Here is a 25,882-nt window from a genome sequence, read left to right as displayed (position 1 = left end):
CACCTACGAATACATAAATCTAGCCAATAACACCAATGCGCGATACAAATCATTTCTTTATGCTGAGCATTTAACTTCTGTCAAGTACCTTATTGAAGTATTGAATGCAGTAAAATAGTGGAATTCAAAAAGAAATTAAATCAAGATGGGGAGACAGAGACAATAAGTGTATTGACATTTTTAACTGATGGTAAAATATATCAGTGAAAGGCCAAATTTTCAGGGCATACTGTGTGCTCCAGTGGCGCAATCGGTCAGCGCGCGGTACTTATAAGACAGTATCTGTTGAGCAATGCTGAGGTTGTGAGTTCAAGCCTCACCTGGAGCAGGAATATTTAGCTTTTTTTTCTTTTAATGATATCATCAGTCATTCATCTTCTGCTCTTGGAACATTTTTTATATGTAAGGATATTATGAAAAAGTAAAGCAAGAACATGAAATGCTAAGCAAACAGTAAGCCCCAGTGGCCTAATGGATAAGGCACTGGCCTCCTATGCCAGGGATTGTGGGTTCAAGTCCCATCTGGGGTGTTTGTGTTTATATCAACCATCTCAGCATTAGGGGTGGTTCTTTTAGCCTTGCTTCACCTGGATGCTGGATTTGCACAACAGTCCTGTTGAGTTGTGCTTGTTAATTGTTGCCACAGTAGCTACAAAATGACATTTATCATGATAACATTGTGGATTAGTGTCCTTAAAAGGTTTTTCTATAATTGAGGACCAAGGTTTAAAGACCCATCTTGGATGCATATTCCTTTGTTGCTCATTAGTCTTCACAAAAAATTATTCTTTTTTCAATGCTTGTGATTTTGTTCTTACAAGAAATCTCCATTTACCTCAACATTTCTGTAGAGTTTGTCTTGCAAATAAGTACCAGAGTGGCTGAAATATGACATTATCTAAGGCAATTGCTGATGGGAATCTTGAAGTCCTTTCTTGCATGTTGGAAGAATGGTATTTTTGATTTTATCATATTTCTTCTGCCACTCATCTTACTGTCATTGTAGATGGTAGAGTTGCAACAAACAACATATTCTTTTAATCAGACTACAATAATGATATAAGACTTTACATATTAAAATAGTGCATTATAAGACACATTAGTGTCAGTTTTCCTTATGCCACATTTTATATCTACTATCTTAACATAATTTTAGAAAAAATTAAATGAATTATTTTCCAATTTTGAGAAAATGATACAGTAAAACCTAGATATGAATTTTCTTAGCAAATTACACCTACGAATACATAAATCTAGCCAATAACACCAATGCGCGATACAAATCATTTCTTTATGCTGAGCATTTAACTTCTGTCAAGTACCTTATTGAAGTATTGAATGCAGTAAAATAGTGGAATTCAAAAAGAAATTAAATCAAGATGGGGAGACAGAGACAATAAGTGTATTGACATTTTTAACTGATGGTAAAATATATCAGTGAAAGGCCAAATTTTCAGGGCATACTGTGTGCTCCAGTGGCGCAATCGGTCAGCGCGCGGTACTTATAAGACAGTATCTGTTGAGCAATGCCGAGGTTGTGAGTTCAAGCCTCACCTGGAGCAGGAATATTTAGCTTTTTTTTCTTTTAATGATATCATCAGTCATTCATCTTCTGCTCTCGGAACATTTTTTATATGTAAGGATATTATGAAAAAGTAAAGCAAGAACATGAAATGCTAAGCAAACAGTAAGCCCCAGTGGCCTAATGGATAAGGCACTGGCCTCCTAAGCCAGGGATTGTGGGTTCAAGTCCCATCTGGGGTGTTTGTATTTATATCAACCATCTCAGCATTAGGGGTGGTTCTTTTAGCCTTGCTTCACCTGGATGCTGGATTTGCACAACAGTCCTGTTGAGTTGTGCTTGTTAATTGTTGCCACAGTAGCTACAAAATGACATTTATCATGATAACATTGTGGATTAGTGTCCTTAAAAGGTTTTTCTATAATTGAGGACCAAGGTTTAAAGACCCATCTTGGATGCATATTCCTTTGTTGCTCATTAGTCTTCACAAAAAATTATTCTTTTTTCAATGCTTGTGATTTTGTTCTTACAAGAAATCTCCATTTACCTCAACATTTCTGTAGAGTTTGTCTTGCAAATAAGTACCAGAGTGGCTGAAATATGACATTATCTAAGGCAATTGCTGATGGGAATCTTGAAGTCCTTTCTTGCATGTTGGAAGAATGGTATTTTTGATTTTATCATATTTCTTCTGCCACTCATCTTACTGTCATTGTAGATGGTAGAGTTGCAACAAACAACATATTCTTTTAATCAGACTACAATAATGATATAAGACTTTACATATTAAAATAGTGCATTATAAGACACATTAGTGTCAGTTTTCCTTATGCCACATTTTATATCTACTATCTTAACATAATTTTAGAAAAAATTAAATGAATTATTTTCCAATTTTGAGAAAATGATACAGTAAAACCTAGATATGAATTTTCTTAGCAAATTACACCTACGAATACATAAATCTTGCCAATAACACCAATGCGCGATACAAATCATTTCTTTTTGCTGAGCATTTAACTTCTATCAAGTACCTTATTGAAGTATTGAATGCAGTAAAATAGTGGAATTCAAAAATAAATTAAATCAAGATGGGGAGACAGAGACAATAAGTGTATTGACATTTTTAACTGATGGTAAAATTTATCAGTGAAAGGCCAAATTTTCACTGCATACTGTGTGCTCCAGTGGCGCAATCGGTCAGCGCGCGGTACTTATAAGACAGTATCTGTTGAGCAATGCCGAGGTTGTGAGTTCAAGCCTCACCTGGAGCAGGAATAATTAGCTTTTTTTTCTGTTAATGATATCATCAGTCAGTGATCATCTGCTGTCAGAACATTTTTTATATATGTAAGGATATTGTGAAAAAGTAAACCAAGAATATGAAATGCAAAGCAGACAGTAAGCACCAGTGGCCTAATGCCTAATGCCTAATGCCTAATACTGTGTGCTCCAGTGGCGCAATCGGTCAGCGCGCGGTACTTATAAGACAGTATCTGTTGAGCAATGCCGAGGTTGTGAGTTCAAGCCTCACCTGGAGCAGGAATATTTCGCTTTTTTTTCTTTTAATGATATCATCAGTCATTGATCATCTGCTCTCGGAACATTTTTTATATGTAAGGATATTATGAAAAAGTAAAGCAAGAACATGAAATGCAAAGCAGACAGTAAGCCCCAGTGGCCTAATGGATAAGGCACTGGCCTCCTAAGCCAGGGATTGTGGGTTCAAGTCCCATCTGGGGTGTTTGTATTTATATCAACTATCTCAGCATTAGGGGTGGTTCTTTTAGCCTTGCTTCACCTGGATGCTGGATTTGCACAACAGTCCTGTTGAGTTGTGCTTGTTAATTGTTGCCACAGTAGCTACAAAATGACATTTATCATGATAACATTGTGGATTAGTGTCCTTAAAAGGTTTTTCTATAATTGAGGACCAAGGTTTAAAGACCCATCTTGGATGCATATTCCTTTGTTGCTCATTAGTCTTCACAAAAAATGATTCTTTTTTCAATGCTTGTGATTTTGTTCTTACAAGAAATCTCCATTTACCTCAACATTTCTGTAGAGTTTGTCTTGCAAATAAGTACCAGAGTGGCTGAAATATGACATTATCTAAGGCAATTGCTGATGGGAATCTTGAAGTCCTTTCTTGCATGTTGGAAGAATGGTATTTTTGATTTTATCATATTTCTTCTGCCACTCATCTTACTGTCATTGTAGATGGTAGAGTTGCAACAAACAACATATTCTTTTAATCAGACTACAATAATGATATAAGACTTTACATATTAAAATAGTGCATTACAAGACACATTAGTGTCAGTTTTCCTTATGCCACATTTTATATCTACTATCTTAACATAATTTTAGAAAAAATTAAATGAATTATTTTCCAATTTTGAGAAAATGATACAGTAAAACCTAGATATGAATTTTCTTAGCAAATTACACCTACGAATACATAAATCTAGCCAATAACACCAATGCGCGATACAAATCATTTCTTTATGCTGAGCATTTAACTTCTGTCAAGTACCTTATTGAAGTATTGAATGCAGTAAAATAGTGGAATTCAAAAAGAAATTAAATCAAGATGGGGAGACAGAGACAATAAGTGTATTGACATTTTTAACTGATGGTAAAATATATCAGTGAAAGGCCAAATTTTCAGGGCATACTGTGTGCTCCAGTGGCGCAATCGGTCAGCGCGCGGTACTTATAAGACAGTATCTGTTGAGCAATGCCGAGGTTGTGAGTTCAAGCCTCACCTGGAGCAGGAATATTTAGCTTTTTTTTCTTTTAATGATATCATCAGTCATTCATCTTCTGCTCTCGGAACATTTTTTATATGTAAGGATATTATGAAAAAGTAAAGCAAGAACATGAAATGCTAAGCAAACAGTAAGCCCCAGTGGCCTAATGGATAAGGCACTGGCCTCCTAAGCCAGGGATTGTGGGTTCAAGTCCCATCTGGGGTGTTTGTATTTATATCAACCATCTCAGCATTAGGGGTGGTTCTTTTAGCCTTGCTTCACCTGGATGCTGGATTTGCACAACAGTCCTGTTGAGTTGTGCTTGTTAATTGTTGCCACAGTAGCTACAAAATGACATTTATCATGATAACATTGTGGATTAGTGTCCTTAAAAGGTTTTTCTATAATTGAGGACCAAGGTTTAAAGACCCATCTTGGATGCATATTCCTTTGTTGCTCATTAGTCTTCACAAAAAATTATTCTTTTTTCAATGCTTGTGATTTTGTTCTTACAAGAAATCTCCATTTACCTCAACATTTCTGTAGAGTTTGTCTTGCAAATAAGTACCAGAGTGGCTGAAATATGACATTATCTAAGGCAATTGCTGATGGGAATCTTGAAGTCCTTTCTTGCATGTTGGAAGAATGGTATTTTTGATTTTATCATATTTCTTCTGCCACTCATCTTACTGTCATTGTAGATGGTAGAGTTGCAACAAACAACATATTCTTTTAATCAGACTACAATAATGATATAAGACTTTACATATTAAAATAGTGCATTATAAGACACATTAGTGTCAGTTTTCCTTATGCCACATTTTATATCTACTATCTTAACATAATTTTAGAAAAAATTAAATGAATTATTTTCCAATTTTGAGAAAATGATACAGTAAAACCTAGATATGAATTTTCTTAGCAAATTACACCTACGAATACATAAATCTAGCCAATAACACCAATGCGCGATACAAATCATTTCTTTATGCTGAGCATTTAACTTCTGTCAAGTACCTTATTGAAGTATTGAATGCAGTAAAATAGTGGAATTCAAAAAGAAATTAAATCAAGATGGGGAGACAGAGACAATAAGTGTATTGACATTTTTAACTGATGGTAAAATATATCAGTGAAAGGCCAAATTTTCAGGGCATACTGTGTGCTCCAATGGCGCAATCGGTCAGCGCGCGGTACTTATAAGACAGTATCTGTTGAGCAATGCCGAGGTTGTGAGTTCAAGCCTCACCTGGAGCAGGAATATTTAGCTTTTTTTTCTTTTAATGATATCATCAGTCATTCATCTTCTGCTCTCGGAACATTTTTTATATGTAAGGATATTATGAAAAAGTAAAGCAAGAACATGAAATGCTAAGCAAACAGTAAGCCCCAGTGGCCTAATGGATAAGGCACTGGCCTCCTAAGCCAGGGATTGTGGGTTCAAGTCCCATCTGGGGTGTTTGTATTTATATCAACCATCTCAGCATTAGGGGTGGTTCTTTTAGCCTTGCTTCACCTGGATGCTGGATTTGCACAACAGTCCTGTTGAGTTGTGCTTGTTAATTGTTGCCACAGTAGCTACAAAATGACATTTATCATGATAACATTGTGGATTAGTGTCCTTAAAAGGTTTTTCTATAATTGAGGACCAAGGTTTAAAGACCCATCTTGGATGCATATTCCTTTGTTGCTCATTAGTCTTCACAAAAAATGATTCTTTTTTCAATGCTTGTGATTTTGTTCTTACAAGAAATCTCCATTTACCTCAACATTTCTGTAGAGTTTGTCTTGCAAATAAGTACCAGAGTGGCTGAAATATGACATTATCTAAGGCAATTGCTGATGGGAATCTTGAAGTCCTTTCTTGCATGTTGGAAGAATGGTATTTTTGATTTTATCATATTTCTTCTGCCACTCATCTTACTGTCATTGTAGATGGTAGAGTTGCAACAAACAACATATTCTTTTAATCAGACTACAATAATGATATAAGACTTTACATATTAAAATAGTGCATTATAAGACACATTAGTGTCAGTTTTCCTTATGCCACATTTTATATCTACTATCTTAACATAATTTTAGAAAAAATTAAATGAATTATTTTCCAATTTTGAGAAAATGATACAGTAAAACCTAGATATGAATTTTCTTAGCAAATTACACCTACGAATACATAAATCTAGCCAATAACACCAATGCGCGATACAAATCATTTCTTTTTGCTGAGCATTTAACTTCTATCAAGTACCTTATTGAAGTATTGAATGCAGTAAAATAGTGGAATTCAAAAATAAATTAAATCAAGATGGGGAGACAGAGACAATAAGTGTATGGAAAGGAATGGGATCAACCTCCACCAGCGCTAGATATATAAAAAAAGAAGAAACAACTTCCCTTGTTGTGCTTGTGATGCACCGGCAATACACTGATTCTCTTCCGCTCACATTCAGGTGTACATGTGGAGAGAATATAGAGTCCACATAGTGTATACCAGTAATTTAATTACACAACATATAAGTACATTAGTAGAATAGTAATGACAAATAAAAACAAATGTCTGCACACAATAAAATCCAAGAAGCAAGTACAGATTGGAAAGATATATGCAGGGAATTACCAGCTATAGTGTGAACCATACAAGTATAGTTCAATTAGCGCATGTGTATAGTCACCAGGTGGCCCGGGTACCAACAGGATCCAAACACTGCAATAGGTAAGACGTCCTCCACAATCCGTCCAGTCTCCCTCGCTTGGCCGCCGACGCGTTTCAGACCCTATCTGGGTCCTTTTTCAAGGCATAATGTGTGTGCATTTTCCAAGTCCTTTTTATACTGTCCGTATGGGTCCCACGCCGTCTCACGCCGCCGTTGTGCTGCCCGGTACTTCCGGGTATGACGCGTCAGTCGCGTCATTTGCGTAGTGACGTGCACGTTCCATGCGTCATCACGCTGTTCCACGATGGTGCTATGGGCAGTCTGAGAACTCCGTAACGTGACCTCATGTGGGTCACGTGATCGGAGATACATGCCACTGTCCATGTCCATCAAACCATACCAGGCGGACCCCATACGGAGTCACCTGACCTGCAAACGGATGATCTCCATATGTTGATTTCCAGGGTACTTCCGCCCTTACTTCATCCCTATATACAACATCATGACCTTTAAGGGAAATCGAAATATAATATAAATAAGTATATAAATATATTAAAAACACATATCATGTTGCTAAAATTCATATAAAAAATAGAAAGGCCAGAAAAGTGAAGAAAATAAAAAATTTAGAGAAACCACTTTAGCTCAAAATCAGAGTTAATACCATGGGGTTTTAAAGTATTAAAATTATAAATCATCTGCATTTCTAATTTGGCTAATTGCACATCCATGTCTCTCCTGCGGCAGTGTCCCTCTACATATTTTATACCCAGAAATATTTTGATCTGTGTAGGGGAGCTGCCATGATGTATTTTGAAATGCTGTGATAATGAGTGGGTCTCTACCCCCTTTTTTATATTTCTAATGTGTTCACTTAGTCTTATTTTCAGGGGGCGAGAGGTTCTGCCTATATAAAATAAATTACATGTGCAGCCCACCAAATAAACCACGTTTTTCACATTACATGTGATAAACTCCTTAATGTGGTGTTCTATCCCATTAATGAGGATTCTCTCTACCTTCCTCTCTCCCTTAATGTTTATACATGCACTGCAGGTCCCACACCTGTGGAACCCCTTTGTTCTTATTTCTCTTCTCCCTATATTGAAGGGGTGCATGCTTCTGGTTAAATGGTTTCCCAGATTTGCAGCCCTCCTGTATATAAAGGAGGGTTTGGCCGGTAGGTCCATCCCTATAATTGGGTCTTTTTTCAGTAAATTCCAATTCTTTTTAATCGAGGATTCCAATTTTTTTATGTTGACAACTGTAATCAGTTATGAAGGCATATTTTTTTGAATCACTTTGTATCAGTTGTTTTTTATCTTGTAGAAGGGTATTCCGGTCTATTAGATCCACTTTTTCTATATCCCTTTCTATATTGGCTGCATTATATCCACTTTCCTTGAACTTGGCCACCATCATGAGGGATTGTTCTTTATATGTTGCATCCTCAGTGCAGTTTCTCTTGATCCTTTTTAACTGTCCCTGAGGTATGCAATCTAGCCAGTTCTTGTGATGGCAGCTGTTTATATTAATGTAGCTCTGAGAATCGGTGGGTTTAGTGAATGTTTTAGTTTTTAATCGGCCTTCTTCCACATAAATTGTCAAATCCAAAAAATTCACTGTCACCTCGCTAATAGAAAACGTGAACTCAATATTTAAATTATTGGAATTAAGATATGTACAAAATTGGTTCAATGCGGCATGTCCTCCCCTCCATAAAAACAGCACATCATCTATGTACCGGGTCCATGACACCAGGCTCGCCCCAAATGGATTATTATTCCATATATTATCACGCTCCCAAACGCCCATAAAAAGATTAGCGTAACTTGGGGCGAACCTGGTGCCCATAGCCGTACCGACCCGCTGTACATAGAAATCTCCCTTAAACATAAAATAATTATTGTTTAAGATAAAAGTGACAGTTTGTATTAAAAATTCCTGGAGTTTAATATCTAAAGTGCTGCTGCATAAAGTGCTTTTTATGGCTTCAATCCCATGTTGGTGATTGATGATAGTGTATAAGGACTTAACGTCCGCTGTGACAAGGATATGTCCTTCTTCCCACTCCAATTGAGGTATCTTTTGTAACAGATCTTTTGTGTCACGTAAATGGGAAGGGTTATTTAAGACCAGCGGTTGGAGATAATAGTCGATAAACTCCGATATATTTGAAGTTACCGACTCTATCCCGGCCACTATGGGGCGCCCTGGTGGTGCCAGGGGATCCTTGTGCACCTTAGGTAAAACATAGATGACCGGGATTACAGGCTCCGCAATACATAAAAATTTAAGTTCCTTTTCTGTAATGGTACCGTTTTGATGGTACATATCCAATAGGATTTTTAAGTTATCCATAATTTTTTTTGTAGGATCGGACCTTAGCTTTTGATATGTTTCCTTGTCACTTAGTTGTCTGAAAATTTCATTTTCGTACCAAGGGGTGTCCATTATAACTATTCCCCCGCATTTATCGGCGGGTTTTATAGTGATCTCTCTGTTTTCTTTTAGATTTTTAAGGGCATTGCGTTCTTTAAACGTGAGATTAGATTTTTTATTATTTTTGAGATCCATTTTCTTTACATCTTCCTGTACTAACTGGCTGAAAGATTCCACCCAGTTTCCTTTGATATGGGATGGGAAGAATACAGATTTGGGTTTAAAAGGTGTCCCACCTTGTGTAGCCTCATTATCTCCCAACTCCGTAGATTTAAAAAAAAATTTTAAACATATTTTTCTCACGAATTTGTTGATATCAACAAATGTATTAAATTTGTTGAGAGTGGCCGAAGGGGCATACTTAAGACCTTTTTGAAGTACATTCAATTCTTCTGGAGTCAATACATGTTTACTTATATTGAAAATTTTAACTTGTTGTCTTACTATTGTATCTCCATTATTTGTAAGTTTTTTCTTTTTATTCAATTTGTTGGGTCTCTTTTTCCTATTGTTCTTTTTCTTTTCCCCCCCTCTGATGCCCCTGGAGGTACGTTTTTTTATTAATATTTGGGGCGGTGGCCCTGACGTTTCCCTAAAAAATATTGGCGTTTTTCCTCTTCCTGTCTTAAAGGTTTATATCTGTTGTTAGTGTATATGTCCTCTCTATATTTCCACTCATTTTGGTCTGCCTCATGGTATCTCTGTTCTAATTGATTCGCATTTAAATGAGGGGGTTTTCTATTTTTATAACTTCTAGTGGTCCTTTTGCTAAAATCATCCATTTCCCTAAAATGATCATAACTGTCGTATTTTCTGGGGTTATTTCTCTGCTGTTTGGATTTGTCATATGTTTCTGGGGTTCTTCTTTCCCTTCTAAATTGTATCCTTTGTTGTTGCTTCTCTCTTTTATGATATTTTTCAGGGGGTCTAGAATATATAAAGTCCCTATTCTCCTCGCGTCTCCATTGTTGTTCGTACCTTGCTATATGTTTTTTTGGGGTTTTTTCTTCTTCTTTTGGTCTAGGAGTATTTAAGGGGCAAGTGATATCATGTTCTATATCAGATGTAGATGTTTCCCCCTCCTCATCGTAATTATCATCTCGAACTTCCCTTTTGTCTCTGATGAATTTACGCATTTTTTTATCTAATATGGTTTTTTCGTTCTTTTTGAGACTATTCTCTATTCTTGACTCTAAGGTTTTAAATTCGGGCATATTTTCAAACGGGACAAGTAAATCCTTATACTTTTTTATTTCTTTATCCAGTGTACTTAATTCTATCCTCCGCTCTTCCACAATTAATTCCATCAACTGGAAAGAGCAATTTCTTGTTATTTTTGTCCACTCGTCTTTAAATTTTTCAGAGGCGGAGCTAAATGATGCTTCCTTTTTAATTTTTAGGCCTTTGGGTATCAGTTGGTGGGCAATGTATTGCTCTATTGTTACTGTCTCCCACCATATTTTATTTTCTTTTAGGAGGACCTGCTCTAGTTTTTTCATTACTCCCTCTAGACTTTCGTCTAGGAGCTCTATATGTTCCCCTCCATTCCCAAAAAGTTTCTCAAGCATGGAGCGTCTATGGTCTTTATGTTTAAACATGTTGCTGCACTAAAACAATACACTCTATAGAGAAAACAAATCTAGGCAATATTGAAAGAAAGAGTAGATGTCTCAAGTGCGCACCAGCTGCAGGGGTGGTTCTATCCCTAGGGTGTTTCTCTGACACCCAGAAAAGCAATAGTGTATGGAAAGGAATGGGATCAACCTCCACCAGCGCTAGATATATAAAAAAAGAAGAAACAACTTCCCTTGTTGTGCTTGTGATGCACCGGCAATACACTGATTCTCTTCCGCTCACATTCAGGTGTACATGTGGAGAGAATATAGAGTCCACATAGTGTATACCAGTAATTTAATTACACAACATATAAGTACATTAGTAGAATAGTAATGACAAATAAAAACAAATGTCTGCACACAATAAAATCCAAGAAGCAAGTACAGATTGGAAAGATATATGCAGGGAATTACCAGCTATAGTGTGAACCATACAAGTATAGTTCAATTAGCGCATGTGTATAGTCACCAGGTGGCCCGGGTACCAACAGGATCCAAACACTGCAATAGGTAAGACGTCCTCCACAATCCGTCCAGTCTCCCTCGAGACATTTTTAACTGATGGTAAAATATATCAGTGAAAGGCCAAATTTTCAGGGCATACTGTGTGCTCCAGTGGCGCAATCGGTCAGCGCGCGGTACTTATAAGACAGTATCTGTTGAGCAATGCCGAGGTTGTGAGTTCAAGCCTCACCTGGAGCAGGAATATTTAGCTTTTTTTTCTTTTAATGATATCATCAGTCATTCATCTTCTGCTCTCGGAACATTTTTTATATGTAAGGATATTATGAAAAAGTAAAGCAAGAACATGAAATGCTAAGCAAACAGTAAGCCCCAGTGGCCTAATGGATAAGGCACTGGCCTCCTAAGCCAGGGATTGTGGGTTCAAGTCCCATCTGGGGTGTTTGTATTTATATCAACCATCTCAGCATTAGGGGTGGTTCTTTTAGCCTTGCTTCACCTGGAAGCTGGATTTGCACAACAGTCCTGTTGAGTTGTGCTTGTTAATTGTTGCCACAGTAGCTACAAAATGACATTTATCATGATAACATTGTGGATTAGTGTCCTTAAAAGGTTTTTCTATAATTGAGGACCAAGGTTTAAAGACCCATCTTGGATGCATATTCCTTTGTTGCTCATTAGTCTTCACAAAAAATGATTCTTTTTTCAATGCTTGTGATTTTGTTCTTACAAGAAATCTCCATTTACCTCAACATTTCTGTAGAGTTTGTCTTGCAAATAAGTACCAGAGTGGCTGAAATATGAAATTATCTAAGGCAATTGCTGATGGGAATCTTGAAGTCCTTTCTTGCATGTTGGAAGAATGGTATTTTTGATTTTATCATATTTCTTCTGCCACTCATCTTACTGTCATTGTAGATGGTAGAGTTGCAACAAACAACATATTCTTTTAATCAGACTACAATAATGATATAAGACTTTACATATTAAAATAGTGCATTATAAGACACATTAGTGTCAGTTTTCCTTATGCCACATTTTATATCTACTATCTTAACATAATTTTAGAAAAAATTAAATGAATTATTTTCCAATTTTGAGAAAATGATACAGTAAAACCTAGATATGAATTTTCTTAGCAAATTACACCTACGAATACATAAATCTTGCCAATAACACCAATGCGCGATACAAATCATTTCTTTTTGCTGAGCATTTAACTTCTATCAAGTACCTTATTGAAGTATTGAATGCAGTAAAATAGTGGAATTCAAAAATAAATTAAATCAAGATGGGGAGACAGAGACAATAAGTGTATTGACATTTTTAACTGATGGTAAAATATATCAGTGAAAGGCCAAATTTTCAGGGCATACTGTGTGCTCCAGTGGCGCAATCGGTCAGCGCGCGGTACTTATAAGACAGTATCTGTTGAGCAATGCCGAGGTTGTGAGTTCAAGCCTCACCTGGAGCAGGAATATTTAGCTTTTTTTTCTTTTAATGATATCATCAGTCATTCATCTTCTGCTCTCGGAACATTTTTTATATGTAAGGATATTATGAAAAAGTAAAGCAAGAACATGAAATGCTAAGCAAACAGTAAGCCCCAGTGGCCTAATGGATAAGGCACTGGCCTCCTAAGCCAGGGATTGTGGGTTCAAGTCCCATCTGGGGTGTTTGTATTTATATCAACCATCTCAGCATTAGGGGTGGTTCTTTTAGCCTTGCTTCACCTGGATGCTGGATTTGCACAACAGTCCTGTTGAGTTGTGCTTGTTAATTGTTGCCACAGTAGCTACAAAATGACATTTATCATGATAACATTGTGGATTAGTGTCCTTAAAAGGTTTTTCTATAATTGAGGACCAAGGTTTAAAGACCCATCTTGGATGCATATTCCTTTGTTGCTCATTAGTCTTCACAAAAAATGATTCTTTTTTCAATGCTTGTGATTTTGTTCTTACAAGAAATCTCCATTTACCTCAACATTTCTGTAGAGTTTGTCTTGCAAATAAGTACCAGAGTGGCTGAAATATGACATTATCTAAGGCAATTGCTGATGGGAATCTTGAAGTCCTTTCTTGCATGTTGGAAGAATGGTATTTTTGATTTTATCATATTTCTTCTGCCACTCATCTTACTGTCATTGTAGATGGTAGAGTTGCAACAAACAACATATTCTTTTAATCAGACTACAATAATGATATAAGACTTTACATATTAAAATAGTGCATTATAAGACACATTAGTGTCAGTTTTCCTTATGCCACATTTTATATCTACTATCTTAACATAATTTTAGAAAAAATTAAATGAATTATTTTCCAATTTTGAGAAAATGATACAGTAAAACCTAGATATGAATTTTCTTAGCAAATTACACCTACGAATACATAAATCTAGCCAATAACACCAATGCGCGATACAAATCATTTCTTTATGCTGAGCATTTAACTTCTGTCAAGTACCTTATTGAAGTATTGAATGCAGTAAAATAGTGGAATTCAAAAAGAAATTAAATCAAGATGGGGAGACAGAGACAATAAGTGTATTGACATTTTTAACTGATGGTAAAATATATCAGTGAAAGGCCAAATTTTCAGGGCATACTGTGTGCTCCAGTGGCGCAATCGGTCAGCGCGCGGTACTTATAAGACAGTATCTGTTGAGCAATGCCGAGGTTGTGAGTTCAAGCCTCACCTGGAGCAGGAATATTTAGCTTTTTTTTTCTTTTAATGATATCATCAGTCATTCATCTTCTGCTCTCGGAACATTTTTTATATGTAAGGATATTATGAAAAAGTAAAGCAAGAACATGAAATGCTAAGCAAACAGTAAGCCCCAGTGGCCTAATGGATAAGGCACTGGCCTCCTAAGCCAGGGATTGTGGGTTCAAGTCCCATCTGGGGTGTTTGTATTTATATCAACCATCTCAGCATTAGGGGTGGTTCTTTTAGCCTTGCTTCACCTGGATGCTGGATTTGCACAACAGTCCTGTTGAGTTGTGCTTGTTAATTGTTGCCACAGTAGCTACAAAATGACATTTATCATGATAACATTGTGGATTAGTGTCCTTAAAAGGTTTTTCTATAATTGAGGACCAAGGTTTAAAGACCCATCTTGGATGCATATTCCTTTGTTGCTCATTAGTCTTCACAAAAAATGATTCTTTTTTCAATGCTTGTGATTTTGTTCTTACAAGAAATCTCCATTTACCTCAACATTTCTGTAGAGTTTGTCTTGCAAATAAGTACCAGAGTGGCTGAAATATGACATTATCTAAGGCAATTGCTGATGGGAATCTTGAAGTCCTTTCTTGCATGTTGGAAGAATGGTATTTTTGATTTTATCATATTTCTTCTGCCACTCATCTTACTGTCATTGTAGATGGTAGAGTTGCAACAAACAACATATTCTTTTAATCAGACTACAATAATGATATAAGACTTTACATATTAAAATAGTGCATTATAAGACACATTAGTGTCAGTTTTCCTTATGCCACATTTTATATCTACTATCTTAACATAATTTTAGAAAAAATTAAATGAATTATTTTCCAATTTTGAGAAAATGATACAGTAAAACCTAGATATGAATTTTCTTAGCAAATTACACCTACGAATACATAAATCTTGCCAATAACACCAATGCGCGATACAAATCATTTCTTTTTGCTGAGCATTTAACTTCTATCAAGTACCTTATTGAAGTATTGAATGCAGTAAAATAGTGGAATTCAAAAATAAATTAAATCAAGATGGGGAGACAGAGACAATAAGTGTATTGACATTTTTAACTGATGGTAAAATATATCAGTGAAAGGCCAAATTTTCAGGGCATACTGTGTGCTCCAGTGGCGCAATTGGTCAGCGCGCGGTACTTATAAGACAGTATCTGTTGAGCAATGCCGAGGTTTTGAGTTCAAGCCTCACCTGGAGCAGGAATATTTAGCTTTTTTTTCTTTTAATGATATCATCAGTCATTCATCTTCTGCTCTCGGAACATTTTTTATATGTAAGGATATTATGAAAAAGTAAAGCAAGAACATGAAATGCTAAGCAAACAGTAAGCCCCAGTGGCCTAATGGATAAGGCACTGGCCTCCTAAGCCAGGGATTGTGGGTTCAAGTCCCATCTGGGGTGTTTGTATTTATATCAACCATCTCAGCATTAGGGGTGGTTCTTTTAGCCTTGCTTCACCTGGATGCTGGATTTGCACAACAGTCCTGTTGAGTTGTGCTTGTTAATTGTTGCCACAGTAGCTACAAAATGACATTTATCATGATAACATTGTGGATTAGTGTCCTTAAAAGGTTTTTCTATAATTGAGGACCAAGGTTTAAAGACCCATCTTGGATGCATATTCCTTTGTTGCTCATTAGTCTTCACAAAAAATGATTCTTTTTTCAATGCTTGTGATTTTGTTCTTACAAGAAATCTCCATTTACCTCAACATTTCTGTAGAGTTTGTCTTGCAAATAAGTACCAGAGTGGCTGAAATATGACATTATCTAAGGCAATTGCTGATGGGAATCTTGAAGTCCTTTCTTGCATGTTGGAAGAATGGTATTTTTGATTTTATCATATTTCTTCTGCCACTCATCTTACTGTCATTGTAGATGGTAGAGTTGCAACAAACAACATATTCTTTTAATCAGACTACAATAATGATATAAGACTTTACATATTAAAATAGTGCATTATAAGACACATTAGTGTCAGTTTTCCTTATGCCACATTTTATATCTACTATCTTAACATAATTTTAGAAAAAATTAAATGAATTATTTTCCAATTTTGAGAAAATGATACAGTAAAACCTAGATATGAATTTTCTTAGCAAATTACACCTACGAATACATAAATCTAGCCAATAACACCAATGCGCGATACAAATAATTTCTTTATGCTGAGCATTTAACTTCTGTCAAGTACCTTATTGAAGTATTGAATGCAGTAAAATAGTGAAATTCAAAAAGAAATTAAATCAAGATGGGGAGACAGAGACAATAAGTGTATTGACATTTTTAACTGATGGTAAAATATATCAGTGAAAGGCCAAATTTTCAGGGCATACTGTGTGCTCCAGTGGCGCAATCGGTCAGCGCGCGGTACTTATAAGACAGTATCTGTTGAGCAATGCCGAGGTTGTGAGTTCAAGCCTCACCTGGAGCAGGAATATTTAGCTTTTTTTTCTTTTAATGATATCATCAGTCATTCATCTTCTGCTCTCGGAACATTTTTTATATGTAAGGATATTATGAAAAAGTAAAGCAAGAACATGAAATGCTAAGCAAACAGTAAGCCCCAGTGGCCTAATGGATAAGGCACTGGCCTCCTAAGCCAGGGATTGTGGGTTCAAGTCCCATCTGGGGTGTTTGTATTTATATCAACCATCTCAGCATTAGGGGTGGTTTTTTTAGCCTTGCTTCACCTGGATGCTGGATTTGCACAACAGTCCTGTTGAGTTGTGCTTGTTAATTGTTGCCACAGTAGCTACAAAATGACATTTATCATGATAACATTGTGGATTAGTGTCCTTAAAACTTTTTTCTATAATTGAGGACCAAGGTTTAAAGACCCATCTTGGATGCATATTCCTTTGTTGCTCATTAGTCTTCACAAAAAAATGATTCTTTTTTCAATGCTTGTGATTTTGTTCTTACAAGAAATCTCCATTTACCTCAACATTTCTGTAGAGTTTGTCTTGCAAATAAGTACCAGAGTGGCTGAAATATGACATTATCTAAGGCAATTGCTGATGGGAATCTTGAAGTCCTTTCTTGCATGTTGGAAGAATGGTATTTTTGATTTTATCATATTTCTTCTGCCACTCATCTTACTGTCATTGTAGATGGTAGAGTTGCAACAAACAACATATTCTTTTAATCAGACTACAATAATGATATAAGACTTTACATATTAAAATAGTGCATTATAAGACACATTAGTGTCAGTTTTCCTTATGCCACATTTTATATCTACTATCTTAACATAATTTTAGAAAAAATTAAATGAATTATTTTCCAATTTTGAGAAAATGATACAGTAAAACCTAGATATGAATTTTCTTAGCAAATTACACCTACGAATACATAAATCTAGCCAATAACACCAATGCGCGATACAAATCATTTCTTTATGCTGAGCATTTAACTTCTGTCAAGTACCTTATTGAAGTATTGAATGCAGTAAAATAGTGGAATTCAAAAAGAAATTAAATCAAGATGGGGAGACAGAGACAATAAGTGTATTGACATTTTTAACTGATGGTAAAATATATCAGTGAAAGGCCAAATTTTCAGGGCATACTGTGTGCTCCAGTGGCGCAATCGGTCAGCGCGCGGTACTTATAAGACAGTATCTGTTGAGCAATGCCGAGGTTGTGAGTTCAAGCCTCACCTGGAGCAGGAATATTTAGCTTTTTTTTCTTTTAATGATATCATCAGTCATTCATCTTCTGCTCTCGGAACATTTTTTATATGTAAGGATATTATGAAAAAGTAAAGCAAGAACATGAAATGCTAAGCAAACAGTAAGCCCCAGTGGCCTAATGGATAAGGCACTGGCCTCCTAAGCCTGGGATTGCCACAGTAGCTACAAAATGACATTTATCATGATAACATTGTGGATTAGTGTCCTTAAAAGGTTTTTCTATAATTGAGGACCAAGGTTTAAAGACCCATCTTGGATGCATATTCCTTTGTTGCTCATTAGTCTTCACAAAAAATGATTCTTTTTTCAATGCTTGTGATTTTGTTCTTACAAGAAATCTCCATTTACCTCAACATTTCTGTAGAGTTTGTCTTGCAAATAAGTACCAGAGTGGCTGAAATATGACATTATCTAAGGCAATTGCTGATGGGAATCTTGAAGTCCTTTCTTGCATGTTGGAAGAATGGTATTTTTGATTTTATCATATTTCTTCTGCCACTCATCTTACTGTCATTGTAGATGGTAGAGTTGCAACAAACAACATATTCTTTTAATCAGACTACAATAATAATATAAGACTTTACATATTAAAATAGTGCATTATAAGACACATTAGTGTCAGTTTTCCTTATGCCACATTTTATATCTACTATCTTAACATAATTTTAGAAAAAATTAAATGAATTATTTTCCAATTTTGAGAAAATGATACAGTAAAACCTAGATATGAATTTTCTTAGCAAATTACACCTACGAATACATAAATCTTGCCAATAACACCAATGCGCGATACAAATCATTTCTTTTTGCTGAGCATTTAACTTCTATCAAGTACCTTATTGAAGTATTGAATGCAGTAAAATAGTGGAATTCAAAAATAAATTAAATCAAGATGGGGAGACAGAGACAATAAGTGTATTGACATTTTTAACTGATGGTAAAATATATCAGTGAAAGGCCAAATTTTCAGGGCATACTGTGTGCTCCAGTGGCGCAATCGGTCAGCGCGCGGTACTTATAAGACAGTATCTGTTGAGCAATGCCGAGGTTGTGAGTTCAAGCCTCACCTGGAGCAGGAATATTTAGCTTTTTTTTCTTTTAATGATATCATCAGTCATTCATCTTCTGCTCTCGGAACATTTTTTATATGTAAGGATATTATGAAAAAGTAAAGCAAGAAAATGAAATGCTAAGCAAACAGTAAGCCCCAGTGGCCTAATGGATAAGGCACTGGCCTCCTAAGCCAGGGATTGCTGGTTCAAGTCCCATCTGGGGTGTTTGTATTTATATCAACCATCTCAGCATTAGGGGTGGTTCTTTTAGCCTTGCTTCACCTGGATGCTGGATTTGCACAACAGTCCTGTTGAGTTGTGCTTGTTAATTGTTGCCACAGTAGCTACAAAATGACATTTATCATGATAACATTGTGGATTAGTGTCCTTAAAAGGTTTTTCTATAATTGAGGACCAAGGTTTAAAGACCCATCTTGGATGCATATTCCTTTGTTGCTCATTAGTCTTCACAAAAAATGATTATTTTTTCAATGCTTGTGATTTTGTTCTTACAAGAAATCTCCATTTACCTCAACATTTCTGTAGAGTTTGTCTTGCAAATAAGTACCAGAGTGGCTGAAATATGACATTATCTAAGGCAATTGCTGATGGGAATCTTGAAGTCCTTTCTTGCATGTTGGAAGAATGGTATTTTTGATTTTATCATATTTCTTCTGCCACTCATCTTACTGTCATTGTAGATGGTAGAGTTGCAACAAACAACATATTCTTTTAATCAGACTACAATAATGATATAAGACTTTACATATTAAAATAGTGCATTATAAGACACATTAGTGTCAGTTTTCCTTATGCCACATTTTATATCTACTATCTTAACATAATTTTAGAAAAAATTAAATGAATTATTTTCCAATTTTGAGAAAATGATACAGTAAAACCTAGATATGAATTTTCTTAGCAAATTACACCTACGAATACATAAATCTTGCCAATAACACCAATGCGCGATACAAATCATTTCTTTTTGCTGAGCATTTAACTTCTATCAAGTACCTTATTGAAGTATTGAATGCAGTAAAATAGTGGAATTCAAAAATAAATTAAATCAAGATGGGGAGACAGAGACAATAAGTGTATTGACATTTTTAACTGATGGTAAAATATATCAGTGAAAGGCCAAATTTTCAGGGCATACTGTGTGCTCCAGTGGCGCAATCGGTCAGCGCGCGGTACTTATAAGACAGTATCTGTTGAGCAATGCCGAGGTTGTGAGTTCAAGCCTCACCTGGAGCAGGAATATTTAGCTTTTTTTTCTTTTAATGATATCATCAGTCATTCATCTTCTGCTCTCGGAACATTTTTTATATGTAAGGATATTATGAAAAAGTAAAGCAGGAACATGAAATGCTAAGCAAACAGTAAGCCCCAGTGGCCTAATGGATAAGGCACTGGCCTCCTAAGCCAGGGATTGTGGGTTCAAGTCCCATCTGGGGTGTTTGTATTTATATCAACCATCTCAGCATTAGGGGTGGTTCTTTTAGCCTTGCTTCACCTGGATGCTGGATTTGCACAACAGTCCTGTTGAGTTGTGCTTGTTAATTGTTGCCACAGTAGCTACAAAATGACATTTATCATGATAACATTGTGGATTAGTGTCCTTAAAAGGTTTTTCTATAATTGAGGACCAAGGTTTAAAGACCCATCTTGGATGCATATTCCTTTGTTGCTCATTAGTCTTCACAAAAAATGATTCTTTTTTCAATGCTTGTGATTTTGTTCTTACAAGAAATCTCCATTTACCTCAACATTTCTGTAGAGTTTGTCTTGCAAATAAGTACCAGAGTGGCTGAAATATGACATTATCTAAGGCAATTGCTGATGGGAATCTTGAAGTCCTTTCTTGCATGTTGGAAGAATGGTATTTTTGATTTTATCATATTTCTTCTGCCACTCATCTTACTGTCATTGTAGATGGTAGAGTTGCAACAAACAACATATTCTTTTAATCAGACTACAATAATGATATAAGACTTTACATATTAAAATAGTGCATTATAAGACACATTAGTGTCAGTTTTCCTTATGCCACATTTTATATCTACTATCTTAACATAATTTTAGAAAAAATTAAATGAATTATTTTCCAATTTTGAGAAAATGATACAGTAAAACCTAGATATGAATTTTCTTAGCAAATTACACCTACGAATACATAAATCTAGCCAATAACACCAATGCGCGATACAAATCATTTCTTTATGCTGAGCATTTAACTTCTATCAAGTACCTTATTGAAGTATTGAATGCAGTAAAATAGTGGAATTCAAAAAGAAATTAAATCAAGATGGGGAGACAGAGACAATAAGTGTATTGACATTTTTAACTGATGGTAAAATATATCAGTGAAAGGCCAAATTTTAAGGGCATACTGTGTGCTCCAGTGGCGCAATTGGTCAGCGCGCGGTACTTATAAGACAGTATCTGTTGAGCAATGCCGAGGTTGTGAGTTCAAGCCTCACCTGGAGCAGGAATATTTAGCTTTTTTTTCTTTTAATGATATCATCAGTCATTCATCTTCTGCTCTCGGAACATTTTTTATATGTAAGGATATTATGAAAAAGTAAAGCAGGAACATGAAATGCTAAGCAAACAGTAAGCCCCAGTGGCCTAATGGATAAGGCACTGGCCTCCTAAGCCAGGGATTGTGGGTTCAAGTCCCATCTGGGGTGTTTGTATTTATATCAACCATCTCAGCATTAGGGGTGGTTCTTTTAGCCTTGCTTCACCTGGATGCTGGATTTGCACAACAGTCCTGTTGAGTTGTGCTTGTTAATTGTTGCCACAGTAGCTACAAAATGACATTTATCATGATAACATTGTGGATTAGTGTCCTTAAAAGGTTTTTCTATAATTGAGGACCAAGGTTTAAAGACCCATCTTGGATGCATATTCCTTTGTTGCTCATAAGTCTTCACAAAAAATGATTCTTTTTTCAATGCTTGTGATTTTGTTCTTACAAGAAATCTCCATTTACCTCAACATTTCTGTAGAGTTTGTCTTGCAAATAAGTACCAGAGTGGCTGAAATATGACATTATCTAAGGCAATTGCTGATGGGAATCTTGAAGTCCTTTCTTGCATGTTGGAAGAATGGTATTTTTGATTTTATCATATTTCTTCTGCCACTCATCTTACTGTCATTGTAGATGGTAGAGTTGCAACAAACAACATATTCTTTTAATCAGACTACAATAATGATATAAGACTTTACATATTAAAATAGTGCATTATAAGACACATTAGTGTCAGTTTTCCTTATGCCACATTTTATATCTACTATCTTAACATAATTTTAGAAAAAATTAAATGAATTATTTTCCAATTTTGAGAAAATGATACAGTAAAACCTAGATATGAATTTTCTTAGCAAATTACACCTACGAATACATAAATCTAGCCAATAACACCAATGCGCGATACAAATCATTTCTTTATGCTGAGCATTTAACTTCTGTCAAGTACCTTATTGAAGTATTGAATGCAGTAAAATAGTGGAATTCAAAAAGAAATTAAATCAAGATGGGGAGACAGAGACAATAAGTGTATTGACATTTTTAACTGATGGTAAAATATATCAGTGAAAGGCCAAATTTTCAGGGCATACTGTGTGCTCCAGTGGCGCAATCGGTCAGCGCACGGTACTTATAAGACAGTATCTGTTGAGCAATGCCGAGGTTGTGAGTTCAAGCCTCACCTGGAGCAGGAATATTTAGCTTTTTTTTCTTTTAATGATATCATCAGTCATTCATCTTCTGCTCTCGGAACATTTTTTATATGTAAGGATATTATGAAAAAGTAAAGCAAGAACATGAAATGCTAAGCAAACAGTAAGCCCCAGTGGCCTAATGGATAAGGCACTGGCCTCCTAAGCCAGGGATTGTGGGTTCAAGTCCCATCTGGGGTGTTTGTATTTATATCAACCATCTCAGCATTAGGGGTGGTTCTTTTAGCCTTGCTTCACCTGGATGCTGGATTTGCACAACAGTCCTGTTGAGTTGTGCTTGTTAATTGTTGCCACAGTAGCTACAAAATGACATTTATCATGATAACATTGTGGATTAGTGTCCTTAAAAGGTTTTTCTATAATTGAGGACCAAGGTTTAAAGACCCATCTTGGATGCATATTCCTTTGTTGCTCATTAGTCTTCACAAAAAATGATTCTTTTTTCAATGCTTGTGATTTTGTTCTTACAAGAAATCTCCATTTACCTCAACATTTCTGTAGAGTTTGTCTTGCAAATAAGTACCAGAGTGGCTGAAATATGACATTATCTAAGGCAATTGCTGATGGGAATCTTGAAGTCCTTTCTTGCATGTTGGAAGAATGGTATTTTTGATTTTATCATATTTCTTCTGCCACTCATCTTACTGTCATTGTAGATGGTAGAGTTGCAACAAACAACATATTCTTTTAATCAGACTACAATAATGATATAAGACTTTACATATTAAAATAGTGCATTATAAGACACATTAGTGTCAGTTTTCCTTATGCCACATTTTATATCTACTATCTTAACATAATTTTAGAAAAAATTAAATGAATTATTTTCCAATTTTGAGAAAATGATACAGTAAAACCTAGATATGAATTTTCTTAGCAAATTACACCTACGAATACATAAATCTTGCCAATAACACCAATGCGCGATACAAATCATTTCTTTATGCTGAGCATTTAACTTCTGTCAAGTACCTTATTGAAGTATTGAATGCAGTAAAATAGTGGAATTAAAAAATAAATTAAATCAAGATGGGGAGACAGAGACAATAAGTGTATTGACATTTTTAACTGATGGTAAAATATATCAGTGAAAGGCCAAATTTTCAGGGCATACTGTGTGCTCCAGTGGCGCAATCGGTCAGTGCGCGGTACTTATAAGACAGTATCTGTTGAGCAATGCCGAATTTGTGAGTTCAAGCCTCACCTAGAGCAGGAATATTTAGCTTTTTTTTCTTTTAATGATATCATCAGTCATTCATCTTCTGCTCTCGGAACATTTTTTATATGTAAGGATATTATGAAAAAGTAAAGCAAGAACATGAAATGCTAAGCAAACAGTAAGCCCCAGTGGCCTAATGGATAAGGCACTGGCCTCCTAAGCCAGGGATTGTGGGTTCAAGTCCCATCTGGGGTGTTTGTATTTATATCAACCATCTCAGCATTAGGGGTGGTTCTTTTAGCCTTGCTTCACCTGGATGCTGGATTTGCACAACAGTCCTGTTGAGTTGTGCTTGTTAATTGTTGCCACAGTAGCTACAAAATGACATTTTTGGATGCATATTCCTTTGTTGCTCATTAGTCTTCACAATAAATGATTCTTTTTTCAATGCTTGTGATTTTGTTCTTACAAGAAATCTCCATTTACCTCAACATTTCTGTAGAGTTTGTCTTGCAAATAAGTACCAGAGTGGCTGAAATATGACATTATCTAAGGCAATTGCTGATGGGAATCTTGAAGTCCTTTCTTGCATGTTGGAAGAATGGTATTTTTGATTTTATCATATTTCTTCTGCCACTCATCTTACTGTCATTGTAGATGGTAGAGTTGCAACAAACAACATATTCTTTTAATCAGACTACAATAATGATATAAGACTTTACATATTAAAATAGTGCATTATAAGACACATTAGTGTCAGTTTTCCTTATGCCACATTTTATATCTACTATCTTAACATAATTTTAGAAAAAATTAAATGAATTATTTTCCAATTTTGAGAAAATGATACAGTAAAACCTAGATATGAATTTTCTTAGCAAATTACACCTACGAATACATAAATCTAGCCAATAACACCAATGCGCGATACAAATCATTTCTTTATGCTGAGCATTTAACTTCTGTCAAGTACCTTATTGAAGTATTGAATGCAGTAAAATAGTGGAATTCAAAAAGAAATTAAATCAAGATGGGGAGACAGAGACAATAAGTGTATTGACATTTTTAACTGATGGTAAAATATATCAGTGAAAGGCCAAATTTTCAGGGCATACTGTGTGCTCCAGTGGCGCAATCGGTCAGCGCGCGGTACTTATAAGACAGTATCTGTTGAGCAATGCCGAGGTTGTGAGTTCAAGCCTCACCTGGAGCAGGAATATTTAGCTTTTTTTTCTTTTAATGATATCATCAGTCATTCATCTTCTGCTCTCGGAACATTTTTTATATGTAAGGATATTATGAAAAAGTAAAGAAAGAACATGAAATGCTAAGCAAACAGTAAGCCCTAGTGGCCTAATGGATAAGGCACTGGCCTCCTAAGCCAGGGATTGTTGGTTCAAGTCCCATCTGGGGTGTTTGTATTTATATCAACCATCTCAGCATTAGGGGTGGTTCTTTTTGCCTTGCTTCACCTGGATGCTGGATTTGCACAACAGTCCTGTTGAGTTGTGCTTGTTAATTGTTGCCACAGTAGCTACAAAATGACATTTATCATGATAACATTGTGGATTAGTGTCCTTAAAAGGTTTTTCTATAATTGAGGACCAAGGTTTAAAGACCCATCTTGGATGCATATTCCTTTGTTGCTCATTAGTCTTCACAAAAAATGATTCTTTTTTCAATGCTTGTGATTTTGTTCTTACAAGAAATCTCCATTTACCTCAACATTTCTGTAGAGTTTGTCTTGCAAATAAGTACCAGAGTGGCTGAAATATGACATTATCTAAGGCAATTGCTGATGGGAATCTTGAAGTCCTTTCTTGCATGTTGGAAGAATGGTATTTTTGATTTTATCATATTTCTTCTGCCACTCATCTTACTGTCATTGTAGATGGTAGAGTTGCAACAAACAACATATTCTTTTAATCAGACTACAATAATGATATAAGACTTTACATATTAAAATAGTGCATTATAAGACACATTAGTGTCAGTTTTCCTTATGCCACATTTTATATCTACTATCTTAACATAA

At 35.6% G+C, this 25,882-nt stretch overlaps 31 non-coding genes across 31 annotated transcripts; all 31 read left to right on the top strand.

The window, feature by feature from the left end:
- Positions 1 to 235: 235 nt before the first annotated feature.
- On the top strand, positions 236 to 328 carry TRNAI-UAU (transfer RNA isoleucine (anticodon UAU)). Its single transcript is given in 2 exon segments — positions 236 to 273; positions 293 to 328. It is a non-coding gene; the product is annotated as a tRNA-Ile (tRNA).
- Positions 329 to 457: 129 nt separating this feature from the next.
- TRNAR-CCU (transfer RNA arginine (anticodon CCU)) lies at positions 458 to 530 on the top strand. Its single transcript has one exon. It is a non-coding gene; the product is annotated as a tRNA-Arg (tRNA).
- Positions 531 to 1,469: 939 nt separating this feature from the next.
- TRNAI-UAU (transfer RNA isoleucine (anticodon UAU)) lies at positions 1,470 to 1,562 on the top strand. Its single transcript is given in 2 exon segments — positions 1,470 to 1,507; positions 1,527 to 1,562. It is a non-coding gene; the product is annotated as a tRNA-Ile (tRNA).
- Positions 1,563 to 1,691: 129 nt separating this feature from the next.
- TRNAR-CCU (transfer RNA arginine (anticodon CCU)) lies at positions 1,692 to 1,764 on the top strand. The gene has a single exon. It is a non-coding gene; the product is annotated as a tRNA-Arg (tRNA).
- A 939-nt stretch (positions 1,765 to 2,703) lies between these two features.
- TRNAI-UAU (transfer RNA isoleucine (anticodon UAU)) lies at positions 2,704 to 2,796 on the top strand. The gene is given in 2 exon segments: positions 2,704 to 2,741; positions 2,761 to 2,796. It is a non-coding gene; the product is annotated as a tRNA-Ile (tRNA).
- Positions 2,797 to 2,971: 175 nt separating this feature from the next.
- Positions 2,972 to 3,064, top strand: TRNAI-UAU (transfer RNA isoleucine (anticodon UAU)). The gene is given in 2 exon segments: positions 2,972 to 3,009; positions 3,029 to 3,064. It is a non-coding gene; the product is annotated as a tRNA-Ile (tRNA).
- A 129-nt stretch (positions 3,065 to 3,193) lies between these two features.
- TRNAR-CCU (transfer RNA arginine (anticodon CCU)) lies at positions 3,194 to 3,266 on the top strand. Its single transcript has one exon. It is a non-coding gene; the product is annotated as a tRNA-Arg (tRNA).
- Positions 3,267 to 4,205: 939 nt separating this feature from the next.
- Positions 4,206 to 4,298, top strand: TRNAI-UAU (transfer RNA isoleucine (anticodon UAU)). Its single transcript is given in 2 exon segments — positions 4,206 to 4,243; positions 4,263 to 4,298. It is a non-coding gene; the product is annotated as a tRNA-Ile (tRNA).
- Positions 4,299 to 4,427: 129 nt separating this feature from the next.
- Positions 4,428 to 4,500, top strand: TRNAR-CCU (transfer RNA arginine (anticodon CCU)). The gene has a single exon. It is a non-coding gene; the product is annotated as a tRNA-Arg (tRNA).
- Positions 4,501 to 5,439: 939 nt separating this feature from the next.
- On the top strand, positions 5,440 to 5,532 carry TRNAI-UAU (transfer RNA isoleucine (anticodon UAU)). The gene is given in 2 exon segments: positions 5,440 to 5,477; positions 5,497 to 5,532. It is a non-coding gene; the product is annotated as a tRNA-Ile (tRNA).
- A 129-nt stretch (positions 5,533 to 5,661) lies between these two features.
- TRNAR-CCU (transfer RNA arginine (anticodon CCU)) lies at positions 5,662 to 5,734 on the top strand. Its single transcript has one exon. It is a non-coding gene; the product is annotated as a tRNA-Arg (tRNA).
- A 5,865-nt stretch (positions 5,735 to 11,599) lies between these two features.
- TRNAI-UAU (transfer RNA isoleucine (anticodon UAU)) lies at positions 11,600 to 11,692 on the top strand. Its single transcript is given in 2 exon segments — positions 11,600 to 11,637; positions 11,657 to 11,692. It is a non-coding gene; the product is annotated as a tRNA-Ile (tRNA).
- Positions 11,693 to 11,821: 129 nt separating this feature from the next.
- TRNAR-CCU (transfer RNA arginine (anticodon CCU)) lies at positions 11,822 to 11,894 on the top strand. Its single transcript has one exon. It is a non-coding gene; the product is annotated as a tRNA-Arg (tRNA).
- A 939-nt stretch (positions 11,895 to 12,833) lies between these two features.
- Positions 12,834 to 12,926, top strand: TRNAI-UAU (transfer RNA isoleucine (anticodon UAU)). The gene is given in 2 exon segments: positions 12,834 to 12,871; positions 12,891 to 12,926. It is a non-coding gene; the product is annotated as a tRNA-Ile (tRNA).
- Positions 12,927 to 13,055: 129 nt separating this feature from the next.
- On the top strand, positions 13,056 to 13,128 carry TRNAR-CCU (transfer RNA arginine (anticodon CCU)). The gene has a single exon. It is a non-coding gene; the product is annotated as a tRNA-Arg (tRNA).
- Positions 13,129 to 14,067: 939 nt separating this feature from the next.
- TRNAI-UAU (transfer RNA isoleucine (anticodon UAU)) lies at positions 14,068 to 14,160 on the top strand. Its single transcript is given in 2 exon segments — positions 14,068 to 14,105; positions 14,125 to 14,160. It is a non-coding gene; the product is annotated as a tRNA-Ile (tRNA).
- Positions 14,161 to 14,290: 130 nt separating this feature from the next.
- On the top strand, positions 14,291 to 14,363 carry TRNAR-CCU (transfer RNA arginine (anticodon CCU)). The gene has a single exon. It is a non-coding gene; the product is annotated as a tRNA-Arg (tRNA).
- Positions 14,364 to 15,302: 939 nt separating this feature from the next.
- TRNAI-UAU (transfer RNA isoleucine (anticodon UAU)) lies at positions 15,303 to 15,395 on the top strand. Its single transcript is given in 2 exon segments — positions 15,303 to 15,340; positions 15,360 to 15,395. It is a non-coding gene; the product is annotated as a tRNA-Ile (tRNA).
- Positions 15,396 to 15,524: 129 nt separating this feature from the next.
- On the top strand, positions 15,525 to 15,597 carry TRNAR-CCU (transfer RNA arginine (anticodon CCU)). The gene has a single exon. It is a non-coding gene; the product is annotated as a tRNA-Arg (tRNA).
- A 939-nt stretch (positions 15,598 to 16,536) lies between these two features.
- Positions 16,537 to 16,629, top strand: TRNAI-UAU (transfer RNA isoleucine (anticodon UAU)). The gene is given in 2 exon segments: positions 16,537 to 16,574; positions 16,594 to 16,629. It is a non-coding gene; the product is annotated as a tRNA-Ile (tRNA).
- Positions 16,630 to 16,758: 129 nt separating this feature from the next.
- On the top strand, positions 16,759 to 16,831 carry TRNAR-CCU (transfer RNA arginine (anticodon CCU)). The gene has a single exon. It is a non-coding gene; the product is annotated as a tRNA-Arg (tRNA).
- A 940-nt stretch (positions 16,832 to 17,771) lies between these two features.
- On the top strand, positions 17,772 to 17,864 carry TRNAI-UAU (transfer RNA isoleucine (anticodon UAU)). Its single transcript is given in 2 exon segments — positions 17,772 to 17,809; positions 17,829 to 17,864. It is a non-coding gene; the product is annotated as a tRNA-Ile (tRNA).
- A 1,007-nt stretch (positions 17,865 to 18,871) lies between these two features.
- On the top strand, positions 18,872 to 18,964 carry TRNAI-UAU (transfer RNA isoleucine (anticodon UAU)). Its single transcript is given in 2 exon segments — positions 18,872 to 18,909; positions 18,929 to 18,964. It is a non-coding gene; the product is annotated as a tRNA-Ile (tRNA).
- Positions 18,965 to 20,105: 1,141 nt separating this feature from the next.
- On the top strand, positions 20,106 to 20,198 carry TRNAI-UAU (transfer RNA isoleucine (anticodon UAU)). Its single transcript is given in 2 exon segments — positions 20,106 to 20,143; positions 20,163 to 20,198. It is a non-coding gene; the product is annotated as a tRNA-Ile (tRNA).
- A 129-nt stretch (positions 20,199 to 20,327) lies between these two features.
- Positions 20,328 to 20,400, top strand: TRNAR-CCU (transfer RNA arginine (anticodon CCU)). Its single transcript has one exon. It is a non-coding gene; the product is annotated as a tRNA-Arg (tRNA).
- Positions 20,401 to 21,339: 939 nt separating this feature from the next.
- TRNAI-UAU (transfer RNA isoleucine (anticodon UAU)) lies at positions 21,340 to 21,432 on the top strand. Its single transcript is given in 2 exon segments — positions 21,340 to 21,377; positions 21,397 to 21,432. It is a non-coding gene; the product is annotated as a tRNA-Ile (tRNA).
- Positions 21,433 to 21,561: 129 nt separating this feature from the next.
- On the top strand, positions 21,562 to 21,634 carry TRNAR-CCU (transfer RNA arginine (anticodon CCU)). Its single transcript has one exon. It is a non-coding gene; the product is annotated as a tRNA-Arg (tRNA).
- Positions 21,635 to 22,573: 939 nt separating this feature from the next.
- Positions 22,574 to 22,666, top strand: TRNAI-UAU (transfer RNA isoleucine (anticodon UAU)). The gene is given in 2 exon segments: positions 22,574 to 22,611; positions 22,631 to 22,666. It is a non-coding gene; the product is annotated as a tRNA-Ile (tRNA).
- A 129-nt stretch (positions 22,667 to 22,795) lies between these two features.
- On the top strand, positions 22,796 to 22,868 carry TRNAR-CCU (transfer RNA arginine (anticodon CCU)). The gene has a single exon. It is a non-coding gene; the product is annotated as a tRNA-Arg (tRNA).
- Positions 22,869 to 24,029: 1,161 nt separating this feature from the next.
- On the top strand, positions 24,030 to 24,102 carry TRNAR-CCU (transfer RNA arginine (anticodon CCU)). The gene has a single exon. It is a non-coding gene; the product is annotated as a tRNA-Arg (tRNA).
- Positions 24,103 to 24,967: 865 nt separating this feature from the next.
- TRNAI-UAU (transfer RNA isoleucine (anticodon UAU)) lies at positions 24,968 to 25,060 on the top strand. Its single transcript is given in 2 exon segments — positions 24,968 to 25,005; positions 25,025 to 25,060. It is a non-coding gene; the product is annotated as a tRNA-Ile (tRNA).
- The last annotated feature ends 822 nt before the right edge of the window (positions 25,061 to 25,882 follow it).

This window comes from Crinia signifera, chromosome 5 (assembly GCF_055691185.1).
Source record: "Crinia signifera chromosome 5, ASM5569118v1, whole genome shotgun sequence".
NCBI lineage: Eukaryota > Metazoa > Chordata > Amphibia > Anura > Myobatrachidae > Crinia > Crinia signifera.
The sequence above is the reverse complement of the archived record's forward strand: the minus strand, read 5'-3'. Positions and strand labels throughout refer to the sequence as shown.